Source organism: Sceloporus occidentalis, unplaced genomic scaffold, assembly GCF_023333645.1.
Source record: "Sceloporus occidentalis isolate IW3139 unplaced genomic scaffold, rSceOcc1.0.p SCAF_4, whole genome shotgun sequence".
Taxonomy (NCBI): Eukaryota; Metazoa; Chordata; class Lepidosauria; order Squamata; family Phrynosomatidae; genus Sceloporus; species Sceloporus occidentalis.
The window spans coordinates 165,508,353-165,530,094 of record NW_028316984.1 but is presented as its reverse complement, the minus strand read 5'-3'; the positions used below and the strand labels follow the sequence as shown (position 1 = coordinate 165,530,094).

General features: G+C 42.3%; 1 long non-coding RNA gene across 1 annotated transcript in view; it reads left to right on the top strand.

Annotated features, from left to right (window-relative positions):
• The first annotated feature begins 1,382 nt into the window (after positions 1-1,382).
• LOC149314984 (uncharacterized) overlaps positions 1,383-21,742 on the top strand; it is a 35,481-nt gene continuing 15,121 nt past the window's right edge. Inside the window, exons 1-2 of the long non-coding RNA XR_016281149.1 lie at positions 1,383-1,450; positions 9,028-9,083. This is a non-coding gene — a long non-coding RNA (uncharacterized LOC149314984). The remainder of the gene's footprint in view (positions 1,451-9,027; positions 9,084-21,742) is intronic.

Genomic DNA, 21,742 nt, shown 5'->3' with positions numbered 1-21,742 from the left:
CTATAGTGGCTTAAAAATTAGAAAACAGATCTGTGGAACCTGATGACAGAGGAAAGGATATGGAAGCCAAGGTGGATGATGAAAAATATGTTGTTATTGGTGTTATACATACTTAGGGTTTGTTAACAATAGGGCTGCAGGTTGAAGATGAAAGAATTTGTAATCCTGTACATTTGGACTGTATCAGGTTGAGGAAAGCTGCAGTACTGTATAGGTAGCAGGTGTTTGTATAACATTGCTAAAAATAAGATGAAGTAATGTAAGAGTGCTCTGTTGATGCTACGAACTGTAAAATTGATTCTAAACATCATATATATATATATATATATATATTGACTATATAATGTAATAATCTCTTAAACTATTTACAGTCTTCCCTCCATTCTTGCAGTTTTAGAAACTGCATCTCTTGCTTATGTGCGAGGGATGAATGGAGGGGGGAAATAATGGGGAATGTGCTTAAGGCGCATGTGCGTGCGCTCCCGCAACAATGCACCAAGCCCAATGGGGCTTGAATATATGTGAAACTCCATTTTCGTGGGCGGGGGGGGGGGGGGGGCTGTACTGGATCCTCAGTGAAAACAAAGGGTCGACTGTAATTTAAACATTGCATTCATAAACTATTTAAAATGGTGTTGAAAAATTTGACAAACTGAGAATGATGAAGGAATTTTAGTGAAAAATGTTTTGGTATGTGTAAACTTATCAGACGTCATTTCCAGCCTGATCCAGGAACAGGATGGGGTCAGAATGGAACGATGCCACTGGGAGTCTCCAAGCCATTCCCAAGCCTTTCCCCAGCTGTGCTATGGCTGCTGAATTTGTAGAATGGAAGCTTTCATTTCTTCAACATTGGCCGCCAAAGCATGGCTGGGGAATGGCTTAGGAATGGCTTGGGGACTCCAGCGGCATCGACGCAAAATCCATGTGATAACACCTGTTCCATCCCATCCGATTCCGATCCCAATCTGTGCCCGGATCAGGCTGGAAATGATATCTGATATGCTTAGTGTTTAAATATAAATAAAGAGATTCAAACCTCTATAGGTAAAAAAAAATTAGACACTTACAAGAACAGCAGGAAGCAGATAATCTGCTCAGGAAAAAATGTTGTTTTCTACAAGTCACAGTAAAAGCTAAGGCTTCTGCAGTGAGTACAGTCTGGGTTGTATGAAAACTAGTAGTTAGGTGTCAGGTGGGGGATACATCTGTTGTAGTAAAGTCAATACTGCCCGTGTTTCTAATGGTGACATCAGCAGCTGGTGATTTTACCCTTGAGGCTATTTTTGCTGTGCAGTGAAGATGATAGTCATCACATGCTCTTTCCAGTCCCAGAGGACATTTTGTGATGGCATTGCACCATTAAACCTGGATGGTTTTTTTTCTTCCTGTCTCAATTGCAAACCAGCTTATAAAGTAGACTTGGAGACTCTGCAGCTTTCTCTTGATGGTAAGTAAGCCAAAACAGGTGTTCTGTGATACCTGAAATGTATAAATGTCCACCAAGAAGCAGAGTAGCAACTGGGCTCACTGGCTTCTTCTTCTTCTTTTTTTTTTTAAAGAAGAGAGATGAGAACAATAAACAAGAAGCAAACCCTAAATGTTTTCTTTACCTCCAGGAGGTGGCATCTATAGGGGTGGGCGGGGTGCAGTGGTGCGACCCACACTGGGTGACACCCCAAACCTGGGGTGGCATCCAGTCAGGCCTCCCTACCCCCATGCCATCCTGTCCTTTTCCTCATGAGAAGCAAGACAAGGCAGCATTGAGGGAGGCTGTGCATGCAACCCCAGAAGTCCCCCCACTGGGCGCGGGGACGTCACTGCCTGTAGGTGGGCAAATTGTGGTTCTTCAGATGTTGCTGGAGTATAACTACAGTTGGTCCTCCACATTTGCAGCTTTGCCTTTGCAGCTTTGATTATTCACAAATTTGATTGATATATTCTCTCTTGGAATCTCTAGGTTCTGCTACAAATTTACCATAGAGTCATGCTTGAGGACCTAGAGAAAATGATTCTCTAAGCATTTGGAGGTCATCCAGTGCAATTCTATGGTTAGCTTTTGCTGGATGTTGACCATAGAGTTGTGTTGAAGGACTTAGAGATTCCTAAAGAGGTGTTCTCTCAGGTTTAAAAAAGTGGTTGTTTCATTGATGCTTTCCCCCCCACTTTCACAGGGGTCCTGTGCCCCTAACCCCAGCGACTATGCAGGGCCCACTATATTTTAAGATGTAGCAGGCATAGCTGATGACATAATCTCCAGCCATCCCAATTTGGTAGGGACAGTCCCAATTAATTCCTTGTTCTCCCACTTTTTCAGCTACTTTTAAAAGGTCCCCATTTGTCTCCCCTTCTCCCACTTTCCCCCTTTGTTCTCACCTTACTTCAGTTGCAGCAAACTGATTTCAAAGTGCAAAAGAGTTGGTGCTCAATTAATGCGGCAATGGGGAGAGAAGAAGAGGTGGCAGAATCTTGCCCTTTCCAGTAGGCTCAGGGAAAGGTACACTACTGCAGCCTCTCCTAGCTTATGTTTTATTCCTTATTAATGTCTGCCAGCTTGACCACACACTGGTATTGCTTGGCCACATGTTTCCCATTTTTCATCCAGGAAATGTTTGTGGGTATGTTTTACACAAGCCTGCTGCCTACCCTCATGTGCTGTTCACTTGTAGGGCCTAACATAGACAATATCTGCACTCAAGAATGAATGCAGTTTGCCACCACTTTAACTGCCAAAGCTCAATGCTTTGGACTTCTGGGATTTGTAGTGTTGTGAGATATTTAGCCTTCTCTTACAGAGAGTTCTGATGCCATAACAAACATAGCATGGGGTTTTCTTGGCAAGGTTTGTTCAGAGGAGGTTTGCCATTGCTTTCCCATGAGGCTGAGAACCTCATGACTTGTCCATGTTCACCCAGTGGATTTCATGGATGAGCGGGGAAATCACTACACCATGCTGGCTTTATCTATATAGCACCCAAAAGTTTTTCCAGATGTAGAAGTACACAGACTAATGGAGAAATTCAGTGTTATCTCCCTAAGAAAGGGGCCTGTGGCTTCAAATAGGACAGAAACAACTGGATCCCACAAGAAGTTACTTTATTGCTGCTATGGAGTTTAAATTTCACTGTTCTTTGTCTTGGTCCCCCCATGGCCAAGAAGGGAACTGGCCTCTGCTTCCACTAGGATCCTTTCAAACCAAATGAACTACAACAGAAACAACATCTGATACATGATGTAGGTCCGTGATGTGATAGCTTTTCTTCTCCTGTATGACTTTTTAAATATCTTTTGTCTGATGAAGAAGCCAGTGGAACCTCAAAAGCTTGCATGGTATATTTTGTGCAGTTAACCAATAAAGCTGTCCCTCTTTTGTGAACAACAGCTTTTAATTACATAACTACTGTCTCACTTGGATAACCTACTTCATGACAGAATATTAAATTTTCTTCTGATTTTTAAAAGGTATCATGTTAAACAGTTTAGTGAAATAGTGATGGGCCATGATCCATTAAGTCCAAAACCTGATATTAAAAAAGGATTTCTGCATTTCTGCAATGTTATCTTTCGCTATTTTTTCCCTTTTGCTGCTCAACTTTTATTGTCAGTTTTCCGGTTATAGCTATCTATCAGAGCCTATCCAGCCAATGTCAGGGAAATAATCCTTATGGATTTTTTCAGGATCTTCCTATTTTGGCTCTAGCTACTCCAATAATGACTGAGATTAGATCTTTCTGTGGCAATTCTATGTTTTCCCCAATATTACCTAAGATTCTGAGAAACCTGTATTTTGCCTTATTTAATGTAATCAATTTTGGATTTTATCCCACAACTTCATAAACTTAGAGCAAAAAACCCACATGTGTTCCAAGGTGCCTACACCTCCTGCAGCATCTCTGTGAAAGTGCATTATTAATTTTGGGTAGTTTAAAGTGTGTTAAATGCCACCACTGAACTGTTTTAATTAGTAAATCTTTCGAAGGAGCCAAAATTGATTTTTAGTATGGAGTACTCCAGACCATAAGACAAAGCAAGATAGCTGCCTGAGGCAGCATATCCTAGGAGGTAGCAGCAAGATGTTGAGGCTGTGCACCAGATGGGCCTGCCCTTCACCTCAACCTTCACGCAGTGGAAGACTCTGTCCCATCACCAGCACAAAGAAATATTTAGTTGTCAATCCCGTTGGCTTCTGTAAGAGAAATGAAAGGGACAGGAGCATTATCTTAGTCTCTGCCTTAGGCAACAAAATATTTTTAGTCACTTCTGGAAATGGAGTGGGAGAGATGAGGAATACCAAAAGGAAATGTGCAAATACTGTATGCGCTCCTCCTTTCCCCACATAAAACCTTGATTTGGTCTATATCTCTTGATTCAACTGTTGTTTTTACGGCCAAACTACATGTTGCATTGTTAATTCATTTCTTAACTTTTCTTAGGCCTGGGCATATTTCCTTCAATACCACCCATTATCCTGAATTGGTAGAGGCAGTCCCAATTAATCCTCTGTTGACTGACTTTTTCAGCTGCTTTAAAAATGTTGCAGTTTCTCTCTCCTCCTCTCACTTTCCTTCTTTGTTCTCAGCATACTTTAGTACAAAAGTATTTTGCATTCAGTTGACAGAGCAATGGGAAGAAGAGAGGAGGATCTGGAGTCTTGTTCTTCCCAGTAGGTTTAGGCAAAAACAAACTGCTGCAGCCTCTCCTACCTTAAATGTTCTTCCTTATTAATTACAAATTGAGTCTCTCTTATTTAAAATGCTTGGGACCAGAAGTGTTTTGGATTTTAGATTTCCCCTCCAGATTCTGGAATATTTGCATTTATGTAATGAGATATCTTGGAGATGGGACCCTTGTCTAAACACAAAATCATTTCATGTTTCATGTACTTATACCCTGAAGGTGATTTTAAACAATTTTAAAAATAATTTTGTGTATGAAACAAAGTTTGAGTACACTGACATTGTGGCATCATGATGTAGCTCAAAACACTTTGGATTATGTTTCATTTCAAACTTCAGATTTTCAGATAAGGGATACTCAACACTGTATTGCCATCTTGACCAGACTGTAATGTTGCTTGCCCTCATATGTCCTATCTTTCATCTGTGAAATGATGGCGAGCAAGAAAAAGCAGGCATCTGTGTTCTCATTATCCATTCTCCTTTATTTCTATGAGAACAGTTCAGAGGTTGCAATCAGCAATACCAGCCTTATCAGCAGCCAAACTGATGTGACTGCCTCAGGTAGTTGCATGAGGTGGCAAGAGATTCCTCTCAAGATATCACTGACTGTTCTTCTCTATAGTAGGGTAGAGGCATACTATTTTTCCTAAGCTTACTAATGTAGCCTGCACCCTCCATTATGGAGAAAAGTACATTTTCTCTATGTTGAAACAAGATTCAGCTGTCATCCAGCTGGCTTCTGTACTTGGAATGAAGAAAGAGCATCTTTTGTCCTTTGCCTTAAAACACCTTGGGCCAGATTTTGCAATAAGAATAGAAGGATTCCTGAGGTACAGGGCAAACTCATCCACCGCTTTTCTGACCTAGAGGCTAGCAAGGTCTAGAGTTGAAGCACTGAGATGGGGTTTGCTCTCCCACTCAGCAAGATCCAAGGGAAACATTAATTTCATTAAGTGAAAACTCATAGCCTGCAATTTTGCAATGCCTGAAGTAAGAGAAACACCTGGTCCCCAGTAACCCAAAAGTCAGGGACAGGGGTCACATTGTCATCATAGACTGTCAGAACTGGCAGCACCTTCTTCTTCACCCATAGAAAGCTGTGAAAACCATTCTGCTCCAGGGAAGAAAGTTGATGTTTGATAATAGAGGACTTTGCTAGCAATTAATAAAAGGAAAAGAGAAAGTGAGAAAAGTGAAAACAAAGAAGAGAAAAAACCTTTCAAAAATGAAAAGAGTTAAGGAATGTTTGAAATGTCTTGGCGATGAAATCAAAGAAGGAAAGAAGGAAATGGATGACTACAACTTTGGAAACTCAGAAATGGGATTTTTTTTGTTGCTAACTGCCCTCAAATTTGCCCCAACTCATGGTGATCCTGTGGATGAGACATCCCCAAGCCCCCTATCTTCCACTGCTCTGCTTAGGTCTTGCAGATCCAGACCCATGACATCTCTGATTGAGTCTATCCATCTGGCATCTGGTCTTCCTCTCTTTCTGCTTTCCTCTACCTTTCCTAGCATTATTGTCTTTTCTAATGAGTCGTGCCTTATCATGACGTGGCCAAAGTATGACAGCTTTAGTTTCATCATCTTGGCTTTCAAGGGGAGTTCTGGTTCAGTCTGTTCAAGGACTCTTTTATTTGTCTTTTTGGCTGTCCACACTATCCTCAGCACTCTTCTCCAGCACCACATTTCAAATGAGTAGATTGTTTTTCTGTCAGATCTCTTCACTGTCCAGAACTCACATCCATACATGGTGATGGGGAATATAATGGCTTGGATAGCTCTAAACTTGTGGGTTCAGTTATATATCTTTACACTTTAGGATCTTACCTAGTTCTTTCATGGCTGCCCTTCCCGCTCCTAGTTTTCTTTCGGTTTCTTGACTTAAGGTCCAAAACACACTGCATAAATAATCCAGTTTGAGACTGCTTTAACTGCCCTGGCTCAATGCTAAGGAATTCTGGGAACTGTAGTTTTGTAAGACGTTTAGCCTTTTCTGTCAGAGAGTTCTGGTACCAGCATCAATTACAGTTCCCAGGATTCTGTAGCACTGAGCCAGTGCAGTTAAAGCAGTCTCAAATGGGATTATTTTTGCAGTGTGTTTTGGACTTGAAGTCTCCATTTTGGTAAATGTGTGATCCAAGTATGGGAACACCTTTACTATCATATATACTCGACTATAAGTCAAGAAATTTATGCCCCAAAATTGACCCTAAAATCTTGGGTCGACTTATATATGGGTCAGTAACTAGTACTGCTTAGAAAGGTCCTAAAACAAGCAAGCCTGAGGCCCCACTCTTGGGGCACGTATTATCCTGTTTGTGTGTGTGTGTGTGTGTATGTGAAAGAGGTTCCTAGTTTGATTTTCAAACTTCTTCTTTCCATGGAGGAAATTCCCCATTTAACACCACTTCCTTCTCTCCCCAGTCCGATTTGCAAGCCTCCTCTTCCCATGGAAAAAATTCACCTCATTTAACACCACTTGCTTCCCTTCTCAATCCGATGTTAAAACCTCTCCTCCAGCACCTGGGAATCAGTGTTAGGTGGTCAGGAGGTGTCCAGAGAAGGAGAAAGAGGGATGGAACATCCTTTGTTATAGCCCCCTAAATTTTACCCTCAACTTATTCACAGTTTTTGACTCCTTCTCTTGACTTATACATGAGATCGACTTGTACACGATTATGCATGGTATTTCAATTTCTTCATTGTCTAGGCTGAATTTAGATAGCTCCTCCATGGTCATTATTTTTGATACTTTATTGAAAGTCTATTTGACATTTCCACTTCCAGACCCAGCCGTCAAACTTTCATGAGCCCGGTGGATAGAACTCCTCCACTGTCCACTATTGGCTCCCTAGCCTGGTATTCCATAGCTACTTACTTACTTATTCAGTTTGTATCCTGCCTCTCGCCCATCAAAGGATCCAAGGCGGTTTACAAAATTTAAACAAAAAATTGGCAAAACAGTACACTATGAAAGGTTTTTTTGGAAATATTTAAACAACAATAGTATTAGAAAAGATAATGATGAACAGTTAAAATATGGTTAAAACATAATTTAAAAGGAAGAAGATAAAAATACATCACATCACTAGCAACACTATTCTTCCACACAAAGTAAAAATTGTCAGGAATTGTATATGCTTTTGTCCTGCCATAATATAGTGATAGTATGTTTCAAGAATGTTTTAGAAGCTGAGGGGGGAGTGATGGGGGATGAGTAATGGTGAGAAAGAGGTGGGGATTTTTCCTGTGCGGGCTTTTGGCTGGGGGAGGAGTAGACAAGCATTGGGGATCTAGCTATTGCTCCAACTGCCTGCCTGAAAGAAGAAAAGCCTTCCCTTCAGCCACCATCTTGGGGGGAGAGAGGCAGGCTAGCTCCAACTGCCTGCCTGAAGAAGAAAAGCCCTCCCTTCAGCCACCATCTTGGGGGGAGAGAGGCAGGCTAGCTCCAACTGCCTGCCTGAAAGAAGAAAAAGCCCTCCTTCTGACCACCATCTTGAGGGGGAGAGAGGCCTGGCCTGAAAGACTAAGAGCCCTCCTTCCGACCACCATCTTGAGGGGGAGAGAGACCTGTTATGTTTTATTTTGACTTTGTATTGTACTTCCTGTTGTACACCGCTTTGATCTAACTTGGAAAAGCGGTATATAAATAAACATTATTATTATTATTATTATTATTATTATTATTATTATTATTATTATTATAACTGTGAATTCAGTGTAGGTGCTGAGATAAGCCAGAAAAGGAGTCAAACATAGCCAAGGTCATTTGAGAGAGAGTCTGGCTGTAACAACCCGGAAAAGAGGCAGTGTAAGGAATAGGAGAAGAAGTGTGTTTAGTAATTATTACAAATAAGATTGAAGCCCATCTGATGTTTGAACTATGTGCAGTTTATTTATGTCACTGTAACATTTGCTGGTCAGTTCAGACAATGAAAGTCACCAGACTGGACCTGTAGTTTCTTAATAAAGTCTTTTGAGTTTCTGCTACTGTCTGAATTTATCAATTTGGGAATCTTGATGAAAATAAATAAAACACATAAGTTATGAGAGATTGTGATCTTACTTATTGGGTTTCCCTTTCTAAGGCGGATTCAAACCTTGATCTACCAGAGCACTAATCCATCACATAAAAACCACCACACCATGGTGGCTCTCAATCTCTGCAGTAAGACAAATGGAAATATCAATTGGCTGTTAAGATATTTTCTCACATTCTTTTACAACGTGATGCCACAGTCCATCTGAGTACGTCTCACAATATATGTGTGCATTAATGTACCTCATTATTTCTTATCTTCCTTGGGTTACATTATAATGTTTTTTCATCCTCTTCCTTCCCTAGATTGATGTGCAGTGCCAGGACAATTTTACAGAAAGAATTGCTTGGTGCTGGCAGTGGTAAGTACTGGAGTACTGGAAACAAGAGTATTGGAAACAAATGAATTTTGTACTATCTGGCCACTTATAGGTGGCCATATGGGATGAATATGATAGAGCATTAAGGAACATGGGCTAGAAGTGTCAGCCCCAAAATATCACCAGACCATCACTCCAGGATCTTTAAAAGGAATTCTATCAATCAGAAACTACTTAGACATCTTTCCCCTCTAGACCTTTTCACTCTCCTATCATCAAGTGTCAGGAAAGAATGCATTTTTGCAAAACAGATTCAGACAGTATTGTGTGCCCTTCTTGTATGTGTCTAATAATGCACATATATTTAAGTGACATATGCCAAGGACATTTAGCCTAGAGCAGAGCTGGGGAGCCATTTCAGCCTAGAGCTGAACTGTCCTTGAGGCAGGCAATCAGGAGTAGCATGCTAGCAGTGAATGGAGCTATTGCCCCAAGTGGGTGAAGCCACAATTGGCATGTCACTCACATTCTTTCTCTCTCCACTTCCCCATTCAAACAGACTGATGGTTGATGTATCCCCTTCACATAGACATGTCCTGCACCCTTGCCACCCAACCCATGTAGTTGAATTGCAGCTTCCAACATTCCCCAACATTGCTGGTGTTGTCTAGGGCTGCTAGGACTTACAGTCTGAAGGAATACATGATTTCCACCCCTAACATAGACACAAATACAACACACACACACACAGCTCCCTCTGTGCCCCCCATACACCACCACTGCTGTCACCACCACATTCACACCATACAGAACCCACTCACTCCTTTCCTTCTCCTATGCACAAATCAAGATGATTCATGAGATGATTCATGTAGATTAGCAGAGCAGAGTGAACAGTCATCCCCATCATGCCACTGAGCTGTAGAAAATTCCTGATCTTTGCTCACACCATCATGGTGTACTGGGATGAAGAAAAGGAGCTCTCCACAACTTAGCTGACAGCAGAGGAGTCCCAGTCTTGATTTCCCATGCACTATGATGATGAGGATAAAGAGCAGAACCTCATCAGGGAGGTCCCAATTGATTAATCAGCTTTTGTATCTTCAGTCATTGATCAGAGATAAGAAAAGGGCTTCCCAGCTCAGGCTCAGTATGGTGACCTGGATGCAGATAACATGATATGAATAAACCTTCTTTGGAATCAGTGTGCAGAGAAGACAGGAAAGAAAGATTAGACACTGAGTGAGAAAGACACCAGTACTGAGGTACCAAGATTGCCTATTTCCTTTGATAATGACTGTTATCTGGGAGTTTATTTTGCAGTAGGACTGGCAGAGTTATAAGGGCAGTTTCTTAACAGTTAGGGATCATTAAGTATTTTGACATACAAAGTATTATTATATTGTTATTACATTACAACTTTCCCCCAGGCTCAAGATGGCTTACAAAGTATAAAAGAGATACAGCTTTAAAATATATATCATACCAAATCTGGAAGACATGGTTTTGTAAATATTATCTATGTGAAATATATTGCCAACTGCACTTTTGTGGGAATTGCAGTGCTTTCTCTCTTGCACAAAACCATGCACACATGAATGGCTAAAAATGTATGTAGTTGAAAAATATGTAGCAAACAGGAAATGAGCACAGAAATTCATAGATTGAATATGTGTAAAAAAGAAAGGTACTTAAAGTGAAAAATTGTGCATAAATTCATTTGCATTAGGAAAAAAGTCTCACAACGTGCTATGAGCTAAAGGTAGTACAACAATGCAGGCGGCATTTAAAGAAAAGCAACAAAATTGAGAGAATGTAACATTTTTACATGCTAAGTGTAAAAGTAAATAAAAATTCTGCATGCATCCCAGGATAAAACAGGTATCCAGCACACATTTTCCTTTTCAGCTTATGTCCTTCAGGAAAAAAAAATCAGCTCACAGAAGAAGGCACAATGTGGGGAAAGTGCATATCTGGAGGGCTTTCTGTAAAAATGGAACCCAGCATCCTCCTTGCCATTTCTGCTTTGGCTATGATACGGATGCTGGCTCAATACACAGGCTTTGGCAAGCTTTGTGTGGTTCACTCCTATTTTAGAGATCTGTAATTTTACAAATGCACATAATGGCTTATGTTCCATGGTGGCTGTTCTGACAATTCCTTCCTTTCAGATGCTTGGGTTTGCAAAGATAGCACATTATTAATTGTGGGAATGCATGCAAATCTTATAAATATAATTCATTCTGTAACAGTCCTTGTGAGCCCTCCCCTGTGTAGGTGGCTGTTGTGCCTAGATTAACCTTCCTTCATCCTAGGAATGTTAACAGGAAAAAATCTCCCTATATCCAAGTTCATCCATTCACTAGACAGCCGCTGTGCCTGATATTTCACTTGAGTTTTTACTGTTTGGTGAAGACTGTATTTATCCTGGATTAATCACATCCATTGTTCATACAATAAAACATCTTTGCCTTCAAGTCACCGTATTCTCCTATGACTATGGTATTGTCCTGGAGAATGAGGGTTTTCCTAGGTCAAGCAGATTGTTTTGAAGCCTATGTATACTCAATATAATGGGAGATTCTTGTCATAAAGATGACTTGATGCCATTACTTGCTTAGCATAGGTTTTTATCCACATACCAGTGCTGCCCAAAACAAATTAAACATGCAAACCAGATAGATTTCTACATTCTGCTGGACTAATATTACTGGAGAATGTTTTCCAACAGAAAGAATGAAGTTACCCATTTTTTGCAGCTCTCAAGTCAGCTCTCAAATTTTAGATTTCATTGACGCTGTGGGATTGACATTGAATGTCTCCTCAACAGAAATTCAGCTTCAGGACAGAGAACTTTTTCAGGTTTGGGGTATGCTATTTGAGTATAAGTATATTTAGCATGACACAAACTAAGGGAAAGCTATTTTAATTCCAACACTCACTTGCTACTAATTCTACTAGCTTAAATGGCAAACCAGGCAATTTAAGGGGTCGGTATAAATGTAGTGCAGTACAAATGAGGAACTGACACACAAACTTTTGTGCAATGCTGTGTTGTGTTATTGTTTTGCAGGGCTGCTTCACAGAATTTTGGCTTGGCCAAAACTCAGTGCATGTGAACATGTGATCTAAATTTTAAAAAGGAAATCTCTGTACTGAACACAGAAATGCAAATAATTAGAATACAGAACCACAGTCCTGTTGATACACCCATTTAAGATAATAAAGGCTTTCTTTGAGGTGAAATTCCTGAGGGAGCAGTCAACCAAGTAATGAAAAGGGACTTATACCATTTTGGGGGACACGTTCTCACATGCCTGCCAACCTCTTGGTTTCTCTACAAGCATATTACATAAACTGACACTGTTGGAAAGCACTGAAATTTGAGGTGATATGAACATTTTATTGATGGTGTTAAGACAGCTTATTCATACAAGCAGGTCATCACTGGATGTTGCAGTCATCCAGTAATAAACATGTATGTGCTGGAGATAAATGGCGAAAGAGAACCATTTTGAAATTGAAATGCACCCTATACCCACTGTATATTTTAATTCACTTAATAGCTGTAGCAAAGCTTTCCATATCAGTTCTAAATATCTTTTCCTAGAAGAACATTCTGTAGCATTTGGTGACTGACTCCCAAGTAGGTAGACAGGACTGAAGCCTTCGCCCTCCCTTTCCTTGATTTAATACTTTTTAATTTTTGACTTCAGCAAGGATATATGCAGCACTCAGCTGTACTTTTCAGATGCAAAATGGGCCTATCTTATTTCTTCCTTTCTTAAAAAACAAACTAACAAAAGGAGAAGAAAATCAGGAGCTTGTCAGCACTAAGGTAGAACCTATTAATCCCAGGGAGCTGCCATTTACAAATTGCTATCCTGCAGTGCCTATTATAGGATAGTGCTTCATCCTTGGAACTCATTGCTTTCCTCATCTTATGAGGACCTACCCTCTCAATCTGTCCCTGTTCTTTCTTTTTCTTTCTGTCCTTCTGCATTCCAGCACCCAATTCCTTACAAGCGGTAGTTTGTCAGGAGTAACGTAGCTACAATAACAGCCTTTTGCACAACTCCATGATATCCCTCATCACTGATCTATCCTTACTCATTCCATACTTTGTGATGAACTAAAGCAAGGGAGGGGGGAAATGAAAATGAAAATGGGAGAGTTTCTATTTTGCTTCCATTTTGATGATATCAATTGTGTTCTATGGAGCATAGTGACTTGAGAGGTCTGGTTCTGCTCAAAACAGGAAGGGTCCCTTTTCCTGCATTGTGAGTAGGATTTCTGGAGCTCAATGGCTGGTATTTCTATGGCAGCCCCAGAACACTCAGTAGTGACTATGTGCATAATAAGAGACATACACATGCAAATCACTCCTGCATTCCCAGGCTCACACAGTATATATACACCCAACTTTTTCCAGGCAAAGCATTCTCTGAAGATGCCAGCCACAGATGCTTGTGAAATGTCAGGAAGAACATTTTCTAGAACATGGCCACATAGCCTGAAAAACCCACAAAAAAAGAGGATAGGAAGTTTAACAAGAACAGCAGCAATCATAGCATAACCATTCACAAACTGTGCACGTCAGGGCAGTGGTGTCGCTGAGGCTGGTACAGGGTGTGTGTGACCTGTCTTCCCCTCCCCCGGCTGCCCAGACTGCATGCCTTGCTTGCAGCCATGCTAAACCCTGAAGGCATGCTTCCCCTTGGAAAGTTCCCCAGAGTTTTGTGCAGATGCAGCCATGCTGGACAAGTCCTTCCCAGCAGCCACTGCTACTGAGGGGACAGTGCAATAGGCTCTGGAGGGCCTATTTAGGGTCCAGTGCAGCTGCTGGGTAGTCATGCCAGCCCCTCCAGGTGTACCACCTCACCAGATGGCGCACTCTCTGGGGCTTCACCCATTGTAGTCCACATTCCCAGCACCCCCCTAGTGATACCTTTGTATAACAGAAGTTGGCAACCTGTGGCCAGAGAGTCGCAAGTGGCCCCATGCCAAATTTCATGCAGCCCTCAGCTTAGTAACAATACAAAAATCTTCTGCAAGTGATCAGTTCAGATTAGCTATGTTCAACTATTGTAAGTTGTCTTGAGTGCAAAACCTAGGAAAGTGGGATATACAGAAGGAGGAGGAGGAAGAGGAGGATTGACTGGCATTCCTGGTGAGAACTAGATTTACACATTCAAAACTATTTAGTATTCAAGTTTATGATTGTGCCACTGATTGTCCCATGACTGCAAGTGCTTCCCCCAAAACCTATTTTAACAGCCAGCAGCTTCTCCAAGCAATGAATGCCTGTTCTGCTGGTGATCAAGGTAAAGCAGGAAAATGCTTCCAGTCTCCCCTACTAACAGTTTATGATGTGACAGAAGTAGGACCATGTCAGCACTGCTCATTGCACTGGATATTGCTGGCACAAAGGGGGTGGTGGAAATGTCATCCTGACTCAGCCTGAATCCAGAGAAAACCTTGTGATAGGTTCTCCCGGTCCTGGGAAGGAGGTTTGTCCACCTGTCCTGAATGGGGTCACGCTCCCCGTGAAGGACTCAGTTCACAGTTTGGGGGTGCTTCTTGACTCGTCGCTTCACCTGACTCCTCAGGTGGATGCCAGTTAGAAGCACCTGTTATCAGCTTCAGCTGATACGCCAGCTGCGTCCCTACCTCGACCGGGGGGACCTTGAAACAGTGGTGCACGCACTGGTAACCTCTCGACTTGATTTCTGTAATGCGCTCTACATGGGGCAACCCTTGTACCAAGCTCGGAAGCTGCAGTTGGTTCAAAATATGGCCGTTAGGCTGGTCACTGGTAGCTCCAGGGCCAGCCACATAACACCGATATTGAAAGATCTGCATTGGCTGCCAATCCACTTCCGGGCCCAATACAAGGTGTTGGTTGTTACCTATAAAGCCCTAAATGGCTTGGGCCCAGAGTACTTGGAGGACCGCCTCTCCCCATACAATCCGCCCCGCACACTCAGGTCAGGTGGGAAAAATCTTCTGAGCGTTCCCAAGACAAGATTTGTACTAACGGCGCAAAGGGCATTTTCTGTTGCGGCCCCGCAATCTTGGAACGCTCTCCCTGAGGAGCTCCGCTTATCCCCCTCCCTGGAGTCGTTCAAGAAGAACTTGAAGACTCATTTATTTTGTCAAGCCTTCCCTCACATGTCCTGGTTGTTTTCCCCCTGTGTACCATGCATTGTATTGTATTTTTAGATTGATTATTAATTTTTAACTGATTTTATGATGGATTTTAATGATGTATTGTTGTGCTTGGTTTTATTTGGGGTATTTTTTATTGTTAAATTTGTTTTCTTTTTAATCTGTATTGTATTGTATTTGTATTGTTTGTAAACCGCCGTGATCGTGGGAACGGCGGCATAGAAATAAAATTTCAATCAATCAATCAATCAATCCTGCTGTAACCTGATTGCCAGCAGAATAGACCTCTATTGGTTGGTGGTTTGGGCTGTTAAGGTATGTTTGGGGGGCAGGAAGGGTCAGGGGATGATATGTAGTTATGTATTTGTAACTATGAATTTGATGTAAGATATCATCATCATCATCATCATCATCATCATCATCATCATCATCCAGCTCTCTGGCAAAAGCTAGCTGTCCTTTGGCAGCTCATGGAGAGAGGGGGAGCGATCCTACTTATTTTTAACCATGTGCCCGTCTACTGCTGGTTTCAGTCCTACCCACTGATGGCATGTAGTCCCAACCAGGTTATTGCTGAGGATATGCAGTCTTCAACAGAAAAACAAAATATGGAACAATGGATACAAGCTACAGGAAAAGAGATTCCACCTAAACATTAGGAATAAGAGCTGACAATAAGAGCTGTTTGAGGATGGAACATACTTCCTTGGAGAATGGAATCTCCTTCTTTGGAGGTCTTTAAACAAAAGCTGGATGGCCATCTGCCAAGGGGTGCTTTGATTGCGAGTTCCTGCATGGCAGGTTTGACTGGATGGTCCTTGGGGTCTCTTCTAACTCTTCTATGATTCTGTAAGGTTCTCTACAATGTCGGTTGCCTCCCAGAAAAATGCGGTGTCAAATCTGCCTGAGAAAAAAAGGGGGGGGGGGATGGATTAAAAAAGAGCGATTCAGGCAAACGCATCAACGAGAAATGAGCAAACCTCTAGGGAAGGTTAAGGGCTAGGGACACATCTCTTTCTCAACTTCCATCGAGCAAATAAATAAATAAAAATATATGGGAGGGAGCCAATTACTCTCTCTCTCCAGCAAGATATTGATTGAGCTGCTGCTGCTGCGTATCGAATCTCAGGCCACGTCCGCCCTGCTTGTGGCTTTTTGATTCTCTGGCTCTGGAGCCGCACGTGGATGGCAGCCAGATGAGGCGTCGCAGGCCTATCGATCAATCTGCTCCCTCAGTCCCATCTCCATGGCAACCGCTCGCAGCCACTGCCACCGCAGTGCTGTTTACCTGGCCCCATTTATTCTCCTCAGCAGTCTTCCTCCATCACCCCCCCTGCCCTAGTTACCATTACCTTGGCATGATATTGGCAAAAGCACTCTGCAGATGTGAAAGATGAGCCTTCATAGCTCAGGCTGTGTGTGTATGTGTGGGAGGCCTGTGCTCTTTCCATTTCTTATTGTGTGAGTACCTACTGTATCCTTGTGCATGTTAAGCATGGATCTGAGATCCCTTGCCAACACAGCCAGGCCAGTGCATATATACACTCAAGGCAATCGGTTGAGGCTTTGCTTAAGCAAAACATATTCAGGGGTAGCCATGTTGGTCATACATACAATATACGAGAAAATCCAAAAGCTGTAAAAGAACAATACAGTTAAAGGCCAGCCAAAAGGCAGAAAATGCACCATGAAAGCTTTTGAATCTTTACTGGCTTCTTCAGCAAACAGAGGTGCTAAAAATCATGCAGGGGAGGGAAAAAAGTGAAGATGCCTGCATTGAAACCCCTCAGTACTATCTTAGCTGACAACAGGGCAACACCTGAGACAGAATGTAGGCCTGTGATTCTAATATCTCTTATATGGTTTTTTGGGGCTATGTGGCCATGTTCTCTTATATGATTTTCAGGCCATGTTCTCTTATATGATTTTCAGGCCATGTTCTCTTATATGATTTTTAACATCTTTGCCTGATGAAGGTTTTAATTTGAAATGTGGTATAAAAGGAGAGTTCTAAAGTTACCCAGGATTGTACATACACACCCCCACATTTCTGTGTTTGTTCTGTGTCACCCTTGGACCTCCCAGTCTGAGCAACTCCAGCTTTCCACAGTCTTCTCATCAAAAAGGTAATTATAATCCCATTGCAACCCCCTAAAACTCCACTATCCCCTTTCCATATTTCCATTTTGCTTAGCTCTGTTTGTAGTGCTTGTTTGAAGCACTATCTTTGTGTGTGTGTGTGATTGCACTCTGCATTTTTCTAAATTAAACTCTCTTAATTCACCAAAAGCCTGGAATCCTCCCCAGTTAACACTGGTATACACTGGTGCAAAAGGTCCAAAGGTTACCCAAGCCTCTTGCAAAAGATAATTTCCACAACATTTGAAGTAACATTGACCGCCTCCAGTCCCACCCCCCTGTTCTTTGGGTAACTGCATGTAGGAACTACGGGGCAGCAATCACAAGCCGGGTTCTGGAAGGAAATACACAATCAGGAATTCTATCAAGATTTTGGTAAAAAGCTAAAGAACCAGGAGAAAGTATCAGTAATACTGCCTATTAATTGAAATATTCCTGTTCCTCTATAAATGTTGCCCTGCTGCCCTGGTGTCTGCTCTAGTCATGTTTTTTTTTGTTTTGTTTTGGGCTTTATTACATTGTACCCATTAAACAGGGAGAGGTCAGCTAACCCTCCTCCCAGCTAGCCTATAATTAGCCATGAAGCATCTTGGTACTTTGGAGTGAATAATATTTGAATTGTAGTGCCGTACACCAATGTGCCTAGAGCAATATGTGATTATGTTCACCTTTGTAGGAGGTGCCTCTGTCTAATCTGAGGTTGCATCCTGAATGTGAACCTGAGCTATCATGCAAAAGGTGAGTTGTTCCAGTTGACTATGGCTCCTCTGGCAGTCTGTGAATTCCCAGCAATTGTGACTGGTTCATGACATGGCACTTGGGAAGGAAAAGGCCCATTATGTGTTTGATAAACTCATAGAGTTGTAAGTGACCACAAAAGCCATAGAGGCCAACACTGCCCATGCAAGAATACACAATCAAAGCACCCTCAACAGATGACCACTCAGCTTCTGTTCAAAAATCTCCAAAGAAGGAGACTACTAAACTCTGAGGCAGTGTATTCTACTTTCAGACAGCTTTTACTCTCCATAAGTTCTTCATAGTGTTTAGGTGAAATCTCCCTTCTGTAGTTTGAATCCACACTGCTCCATGTCCTAGTTTTGGGAGCAGCAGATACCTGTGCACTACTGTGGTTAGGAAGTGCTCTGAGATGTTTACAGTGTGGGTTTGAGTTCCAGGAGCTCACAACTTTTTGCCTGTTGTGTGGCTGGCTTTTTTTCTGGCTCTGTCTCACTCTCACTCTTACATGTGCCCCCTTACTGTGGCCTGAACACATATCTTCTGCTTCCCAACCCTGTATGAAGAGCCACTGGAAGGTACTGCTGCCAGTATGATTCTTTAGATCCCCTTGTTGTTTTTCCTCTTTGGCAAAAGGGTCCTTTCCCTCTTATGCGGGACTGGAACACTAGGAACACTATGAGAGGAGCAATTATAACTGTGTGTGTGATGTTTGCAGGGTGTTTGCTCTGGGAATCTGGTGGATGTTGGGTTGCATGAACTCTCCTTCCTTGCCTACATGTGTTGGGCTCTGATGCTACACTAAAATGGTGCTAGTGAGTACTGCAATTGGGATTCAGACTAGATGAATGCCTGGGCACTGGCAGTATCAGTTGATTTTCTTCCTGCGCAAATTACATGAGGAGATGGGAAGTGAAATTTGATCCCAATCTGAAATTGATGAATTCCATCCCTGCTTTGTATTCTCTCTCTCTTTCCTTCTTTGTGCAAGTGGCATATAGCTATCATTGACTGATGCTCTCTAACCATGTTTTCATCAGGTGCAAATAGGATATGGTGGCTATTTTATTGATAGAGCAGTATAAATCCATTCCTTCTTCTAGCACACAGTTTTGGCAGTCCTCCTCAACCTAGTGCCTTCTAAATGTATTGGACAATAATCCCCATATTCCCCAGCCAGCTTGCTGGCCATACTGTCCGGGAGTGATTGGTGTGGAGGGCACAGGGTCAAGGAAGACTGGATTACTCTGCTATTTCTTTGATGTGCCAGTAGAATGCTCTCTTCAGAGGAAAGCCTTTCTAGAGTCTCATAAATAATGCACTTCTTGTCAGAGGAACACGCAGCTGGTAAAATCCAGCCTGCTCCTCTTTTGAAACTGTCTACACCATTTTGCAGAACAGTGTACCATTCCACAGCATGAGAAGTGTTGCTTTCTTTGGATTATAAAATAAGAAAAAAAGCCCTCTCCCCAGTCCATCTTCCATGGTCCAGGTCTCGGAGGGAGAGAAGACCCGCTGGACTTATTCCCCTTCCTCACTGCCATTTCCTTCTCCTTTTATGTCATGCCTTTTTAGATTGTAAGCTGGAGGGCAGGGAATTGCTAATTAACTATCTCTAAATTGCCCTGAGAGCCTTTTGGGCTGAAGAGTGGGGTATAAATACAGTAAGTAAGTAAGTAAGTAAGTAAGTAAGTAAGTAAGTAAATAAAAGCTCCCAGAATCCCTTATCTTGCATAGTCAGTAGCCTCAGTTGCCTGGGGTTCTGCCAAAACAGAAAGGGGGGGGGGAAGTAACTTTGCCAAGCTCTATTGTTTACACCATTCATAGCCAGTGTGCAGAATTGACTGTGCCACTTGCTATTAATGTTCATGAAGGGTGGATTACAGGGTATTTCCTTCCAGGGTTTTTGACATCATTTTCAATGCCCTGTTCTTTTAAGACTATTAAATAAAGGACAACTAGATAATGCTGGTGGCTCAGATGTCAGTGGTATAGTGCTATGGGTTTTAGTCTGAATTTTAAAGGACCTATCCAAGGCACCAAACCTTCTCCTCCAAATAGATCATTTCCTTATTCCTGTAACCTTGGATAGCTCCTTCAAAATTCAGACAAAAAAACAGGGCAGATTCACTACCCAACTGACATCTGAGTCACCAGACTACATTGAATGAGAGGTGCAGATGTTGGAAATGAGCTATTTTAACAGTGAATGCTTAGCGTAGCTCTCATTTTCATATTTCAGGGAGGGAAAATGCAAAATACATTTGAAACATTGTTTGGGAAAATGGCCTCCAGCCTCTGCAAGCAGTTGGCTCTGCTGCAGAATTTTGCTGCACTGCACATACATGTACACCCGCCTGCTTTCCTCGCCTATGTTTAGTGGGAAGATATGTTTTATTATGAATTCTTTTGCAGATGGTGTTAGGTTCTGGAATATATTTGAGCTGACTGCCAGGGGAGCCGCACCCACCGCCTTTCAGTGTTGTGGGCTATTTGTGTGACTGTGTGTGTGGAGGGTGTGCATTTGGAGGCGGGAAGGAGAGTGCGGGTTCCTGCTGGGCTCCCCAGACAGGGAAATGTGCGTCTCTCCTCACACAACTGCAGGCTGCAATTTCCGGCAGACATTTGAGGTCCCGGACATCTGCATAATGTGCCCTGGTCTCCTAGCAACTGGGAACAGCTGTCTGACATTTCCAAGATTAAACTGTAACTATACACGGACATTGCCAAGGAGCCAGGGGACAGCTAGGCTTTTCCTGGCTCTTTCCAAGCCCATTTATGCTTTATTCATTTCCCGCCCAGAGGAAGGAGTTTTCTGAGACTGGGAGGTGAGGCCTCCATGGCTGCAGCTAAGAAAACAGATTGTGCACATGCATATACGAGCAGCCTTATCTCAAACAAGTCTCCTGAGCAAATCCTCTCTCCCTTGCTGGATCCCCAGAGTTAGGATTTCCAGAGTGAAAATTGGCAATTGCTTCTGTACCTTTTATGGTTGTATAGACGAGGGAATTTCAGCAGGTGCTGCTTGTTACCTGGTTACATGTCAAGCAACATCTGATGTAATTTCCTCATCTACACAAAGGTACATGAGCCCTCTCCAGGTATTAATCTCGCAACCCGACTTATAGTAGAAATGGCTCCTGTTCTGATTTTGGATTCCCACTAGCCTTTCCAATTTGAAGTGACAGAACGAAATGGTAGACCTCCTTCTTCCCTCCTGATTATAAATGTGGAGCTAAAAAAATGTTATTTTTTGAACAATAGCTCTCTGCATCCCGTAGCCACTGCCTACGCTGGTTGTGGGATTCTGGGAGCTGTATCCAAAAAAGGTAATGTTCCTGGGATCTCTACAAGAATTTGTGGCTACCTAGAAAGATACTGTAGAAGACAGCAAAAGACATGCTGAGACTCTAAACATCTTCAGGCTCCAGTCCTGTATACAGTTTCCTGAGAGGAAAGCCATTTAGACACAGTGGTGCTTTCTTCTAGAGTAAACACGCATAAGATTGAGATGTTAGCTGCTAGTAATGAACCAGTGTGGGTGAATTTATCTTGTTCTGAAAAGGGTACTTGACTTTATATCACAAACAGCCTGTACTAAGAGCCCTTCCACGCTACACAGTTACAGCAGTATGATTTCACTTTAACTGCTTTGG